We start from the raw sequence: 7,058 nt of genomic DNA, 5'->3' as shown, positions 1-7,058 counted from the left end.
TTATGTAGGATAGCACACAAAGATCTTCAAAAAGACCAAAATTTGCAAGTTTAACGAACTTCATGTCTTTTACGTAGTATAGCACTCATAAATGTTAATAAATACTAAAGTTTGTAAGTTTAACTAATTTCGTGACTTTTATGTACTGTAGCACATGAAAATTTTTAAAAAGACCAAACTTTGTAAGTTTAAATAACTATGACTTTTACAAAGTATAACACACAAAAAACTTCCAATGTATGCAAGTTTAACGAAGTTTATGTATATTTTTGTAGCATAACACACGGAAATCTTCCAAAATACCAAATTTTGCAAGTTTAACAAACTTCGTGGATTTTTATGTAGTATAGCCCACGAAAATATTCTAAAGGACTAAACTTTGCAAGTTTAACGAACTTCGTGACTTTTATGTAGTATAGTACACGAAAATCTTCAAAAGGACTAAATTTTGCAAGTTTAATGAACGTCGCAACTTTTATCCAGTATAGCACACAAAAATCTTCATAAATACCAATGTTTGTGAGTTTAACGTATTTCGTGACTTTTATGGAGTATAGGTCACGAAAATCTATGAAAATACCAAACTTTTCAAGTTTAACGAAATTCGTGACTTTTATGTAGTATAACACACGAAAATCTTCAAAAAACCAAACTTTGAAAGTTTAACGAACTTCGTGACTATTATGTAGTATAGCGAACGAAAATCTTCCAAAATACCAATGTATGCAAGATTACCGAACATCGTGAATTTTATGTAGTATAGCACACGAAAATCTTCCAAAATACCAATCTTTGCAAGTTTAACGAACTTTGTGACTTTTACGTCGTAAAGCACACGAAAATATTTAAAAGACCAAATTTTGCAAGTTTAACGAAATTTGTAACTTTTATGTAGTATAGCTCACGAAAAGCATCCAAAATACCAAAGTTTGCAAGTTTAACGAACTTCTTGACTTTCATGTAGTATAGCATACAAAAATCTTCTAAAATACCAATGAATGCAAGTTTAACGAACTTCTTGAACTTAATGTAGTATAGCATATGAAACTCTTCATAAATACCAAAGTTTGCAAGTTTAACGAATATCCTAACTTTTATGTAGTATAGCCCACGAAAATATTCAAATTGACTAAGTTTTGCAAGTTTAACAAACTTCGCGACTTTTATCCAGTATAGCAAACGAAAATCTTTATAAATCCAAAGTTTGTAAGTGTAACGTATTTCGTGACTTTTATGGAGTATGGCATACGAAAATCTTCGAAAATACCAAACGTTGCAAGTTTAACGAACTTCGTGACTTTTATGAAGTATAACACACGAAAATATTCAAAAAAATAAACTTTGCAAGTTTAACGAACTTCGTGACTATTACATAGTACAACAAACGAAAATCTTAAAAAATACCAATGTATGCAAGTTTAACGAACTTCGTGACTTATATGTAGTATAGCACACGAAAATGTTCATAAATACCAAAGTTTGCAAGTTTAACGATTATCATGACTTTTATGTAGTTTAAATAACTTCGTGACTTTTATGTAGAACAACACACGAAAAAATTCCAAAATACCTATGTATTCAAGTTTAACGAACTTCGTGACTATTATGTAGTATAGCACACGTAAATATTCCAAAATACCAAACTTTACAAGTTTAATGAACTGTGTGACTTTTACGTAGTATACCCTATGAAAACCTTCAAAAAAAGACCAAATTTTGCAAATTTAACGAACTTCGTGACTTTCATGTAGTATAGCTCACGAAAATCTTCAAAAACACCAAAGTTTGCAAGTTTAACGAATTTTGTGACTTTTACGTCGTATAGCACACGAAAACCTTCAAAAGGACCAAATTTTGCAAGTTTAACGAAATTCATGACTTTTATGTAGTATAGCTCACGAAAATCATCCAAAATACCAGAGTTTGCAAGTTTAACGAACTTCTTGACTTTCATGTAGTATAGCACACGAAAATCTTCCAAAATACCAATTTATGCAAGTTTAACGAACTTCTTGACATTAATCTAGTATAGCACATGAAACTCTTCATAAATACTAAAGTTTGCAAGTTTAACGAAATTCGTGACTTTTATGTAGTATAGCTCACAAAAATCATCCTAAATACCAAAGCTTGCAAGATTAACAAACTTCTTGACTTACAGGTAGTATAGCACACGAAAATCTTCCAAAATACCAATATATGCAAGTTTAACGAATTTCTTAACATTAATGTAGTATAGCACATGAAACTCTTCATAAATACCAAAGTTTGCAAGTTTAACGAATATCGTGACTTTTATGTAGTATAGCACACGAAGACCTTCAAAAAGACCAAATTTTGCAAGTTTAACGAACTTCGTGTCTTTTACATAGTATAGCACACATAAATGTTAATAAATACTAAAGTTTGTAAGTTTAACTAATTTCGTGACTTTTATGTAATGTAGCGCATGAAAATTTTTAAAAAGACCAAATTTTGTAAGTTTAAATAACTGTGACTTTTACAAAGTATAACACACAAAAAATTTCCAATGTATGCAAGTTTAACGAACTTTATGTATGTTTTTGTAGCATAACACACGGAAATCTTCCAAAATACCAAATTTTGCAAGTTTAACAAACTTCGTGGATTTTTATGTAGTATAGCCCACGAAAATCTTCAAAAGGACAAAATTTTGCAAGTTTAACGAACTTCGTGACTTTTATGTAGTATAGTACACGAAAATCTTCAAAAGGACCAAATTTTGCAAGTTTAACGAACTTCGCGACTTTTATCCATTATAGCACACAAAAATCTTCATAAATACCAAAGTTTGTGAGTTTAACGTATTTCGTGACATTTATGGAGTATAAGTCACGAAAATCTATGAAAATACCAAACTTTTTCAAGTTTAACAAAATACGTGACTTTTATGTAGTATAACACACGAAAATCTTCAAAAAACCAAACTTTGAAAGTTTAACGAATTTCGTGACTATTATGTAGTATAGCGAACGAAAATCTTCCAAAATACCAATGTATGCAAAATTAACGAACTTCGTGAATTTTATGTAGTATAGCACACAAAAATCTTCCTAAATACCAATCTTTGCAAGTTTAACGAACTTTGTGACTTTTACGTCGTATAGCACACGAAAATATTTAAAAGACCAAATTTTGCAAGTTTAACGAAATTCGTAACTTTTATGTAGTATAGCTCACGAAAAGCATCCAAAATACCAAAGTTTGCAAGTTTAACGAACTTCTTGACTTTCATGTAGTATAGCATACAAAAATCTTCTAAAATACCAATGAATGCAAGTTTAACGAACTTCTTGACCTTAATGTAGTATAGCATATGAAACTCTTCATAAATACCAATGTTGGCAAGTTTAACGAATATCCTAATTTTTATGTAGTATAGCCCACGAAAACATTCAAATTGACTAAGTTTTGCAAGTTTAACGAACTTCGTGACTTTTATGTAGTATAGTACACGAAAATTTTCAAAAGAAACAAATTTTGCAAGTTTAACGAACTCCGCGACTTTTATCCAGTATACCAAACGAAAATCTTTATAAATCCAAAGTTTGTAAGTGTAACGTATTTCGTGACTTTTATGGAGTATGGCATACGAAAATCTTCGAAAATACCAAACGTTGCAAGTTTAACGAACTTCGTGACTTTTATGTAGTATAACACACGAAAATATTCAAAAAAATAAACTTTGCAAGTTTAACGAACTTCGTGACTATTACATAGTACAACAAACGAAAATCTTAAAAAATACCAATGTATGCAAGTTTAAGGAACTTCGTGACTTGTATGTAGTATAGCACACGAAAATGTTCATAAATACCAAAGTTTGCAAGTTTAACGATTATCATGACTTTTATGTAGTTTAAATAACTTCGTGACTTTTATGTAGAACAACACACGAAAAAATTCCAAAATACATATGTATTCAAGTTTAACGAACTTCGTGACTATTATGTAGTATAGCACACGTAAATATTCCAAAATACCAAACTTTACAAGTTTAACGAACTGTGTGACTTTTACGTAGTATACCCTACGAAAATCTTCAAAAAAAGACCAAATTTTGCAAATTTAACGAACTTCGTGACTTTCATGTAGTATAGCTCACGAAAATCTTCAAAAACACCAAAGTTTGCAAGTTTAACGAACTTCGTGACTTTTACGTCGTATAGCACACGAAAACCTTCAAAAGGACCAAATTTTGCAAGTTTAACGAAATTTCATGACTTTTATGTAGTATAGCTCACGAAAATCATCCAAAATACCAAAGTTTGCAAGTTTAACGAACTTCTTGACTTTCATGTAGTATAGCACACGAAAATCTTCCAAAATACCAATGTATGCAAGTTTAATGAACTTCTTGACTTTTACGTCGTATAGCACACGAAAACCTTCAAAAGGACCAAATTTTGCAAGTTTAACGAAATTCATGACTTTTATGTAGTATAGCTCACGAAAATCATCCAAAATACCAAAGTTTGCAAGTTTAATGAACTTCTTGACTTTCATGTAGTATAGCACACGAAAATCTTCCAAAATACCAATGTATGCAAGTTTAACGAACTTCTTGACATTAATGTAGTATAGCACATGAAACTCATCATAAATACCAAAGTTTGCAAGTTTAACGAATAACGTGACTTTTATGTAGTATAGCACACGAAGACCTTCAAAAAGACCAAATTTTGCAAGTTTAACGAACTTCGTGTCTTTTACATAGTATAGCACACATAAATGTTAATAAATACTAAAGTTTGTAAGTTTAACTAATTTTGTGACTTTTATGTAATGTAGCACATGAAAATTTTTAAAAAGACCAAATTTTGTAAGTTTAAATAACTGTGACTTTTACAAAGTATAACACACAAAAAACTTCCAATGTATGCATGTTTAACGAACTATATGTATGTTTTGGTAGCATAACACACGAAAATCTTCCAAAATACCAAATTTTGCAAGTTTAACAAACTTCGTGGCTTTTTATGTAGTATAGCCCACGAAAATCTTTAAAAGGACTAAATTTTGCAAGTTTAACGAACTTCGTGACTTTTATGTAGTTTAGTACACAAAAATCTTCAAAAGGACCAAATTTTGCAAGTTTAACGAACTTCGCGACTTTTATCCAGTATAGCACACAAAAATCTTCATAAATACCAAAGTTTGTGAGTTTAAGGTATTTCGTGACTTTTTTGGGGTATAGCACACGAAAATCTATGAAAATACCAAACTTTTCAAGTTTCACGAAATTTGTGACTTTTATGTAGTATAACACACGAAAATCTTCAAAAAACCAAACTTTGAAAGTTTAACAAACTTCGTGACTATTATGTAGTATAGCGAACGAAAATCTTCCAAAATACCAATGTATGCAAGATTAACGAACTTCGTGAATTTTATGTAGTATAGCACACGGAAATCTTCCAAAATACCAATCTTTGCAAGTTTAACGAACTTTGTGACTTTTACGTCGTATAGCACACGAAAATAATGAAAAGACCAAATTTTGCAAGTTTACTGAAATTCGTAACTTTTATGTAGTATAGCTCACGAAAAGCATCCAAAATACCAAAGTTTGCAAGTTTAACGAACTTCTTGACTTTCATGTAGTATAGCATACAAAAATCTTCTTAAATACCAATGAATGCAAGTTTAACGAACGTCTTGACCTTAATGTAGTATAGCATATGAAACTCTTCATAAATACCAATGTTTGCAAGTTTAACGAATATCCTAACTTTTATGTAGTATAGCCCACGAAAATATTCAAATTGACTAAGTTTGCAAGTTTAACGAACTTCGTGACTTTTATGTAGTATAGTCCACGAAAATTTTCAAAAGGACCAAATTTTGCAAGTTTAACGAACTCCGCGACTTTTATCCAGTATAGCACACGAAAATCTTTATAAATCCAAAGTTTGTAAGTGTAACGTATTTCGTGACTTTTATGGAGTATGGCATACGAAAATCTTCGAAAATACCAAACGTTGCAAGTTTAACGAACTTCATGACTTTTATGTAGTATAACACACGAAAATATTCAAAAGAATAAACTTTGCAAGTTTAACGAACTTCGTGACTATTACATAGTACAGCAAACGAAAATCTTAAAAAATACCAATGTATGCAAGTTTAACGAACTTCGTGACTTGTATGTAGTATAGCACACGAAAATGTTCATAAATACCAAAGTTTGCAAGTTTAACGATTATCATGACTTTTATGTAATTTAAATAACTTCGTGACTTTTATGTAGAACAACACACGAAAAAATTCCAAAATACCTATGTATTCAAGTTTAACGAACTTCGTGACTATTATGTAGTATAGCACACGTAAATATTCCAAAATACCAAACTTTACAAGTTTAACGAACTGTGTGACTTTTACGTAGTATACCCTACGAAAACCTTCAAAAAAAGACCAAATTTTGCAAATTTAACGAACTTCGTGACTTTCATGTAGTATAGCTCACGAAAATCTTCAAAAACATCAAAGATTGCAAGTTTAACGAACTTCTTGACTTTCACATTGTTTAGCACGCGAAAACCTTCAAAAAAAACCAAACTTTGCAAGTTTAACGAACTTCGTGACTATTATGTAGTATAGCAAACGAAAATCTTCCAAAATACCAATGTATGCAAGTTTAACGAACTTCGTGAATTTTATGTGGTATAGTGTTATACCCCAAAATTTGCCCGCATCTTTTTTCAAGAAAACTCCTATCTGAAAATTAAGAGTCTCATATAATCATGGATTTTTATTTCAACAAATATCCTGACATATGAAATACTTAGTTTTTAGAATTTTTCTTATACAGTAATTTGGCTTGCAGTTGAATTTATTCTTACGCAAACGCCAAATAATGTTTATTACTTCACACATGCTATTTATTTATTTACAGATAAATAGTACTCACACAATTGGAACAGAGTTAAATCTTTTTGCAGGCGCAGAATCAGGAAACTCAGACTGTACTGGTAACAGTCAGTCGACAGCCAAACTGCTGGCAGTACAATTCTCAGTGTTTTGTACCATCAATC

This window comes from Vicia villosa, linkage group LG6, assembly GCF_029867415.1.
Source record: "Vicia villosa cultivar HV-30 ecotype Madison, WI linkage group LG6, Vvil1.0, whole genome shotgun sequence".
NCBI lineage: Eukaryota > Viridiplantae > Streptophyta > Magnoliopsida > Fabales > Fabaceae > Vicia > Vicia villosa.
The sequence above is the reverse complement of the archived record's forward strand: the minus strand, read 5'-3'. Positions refer to the sequence as shown.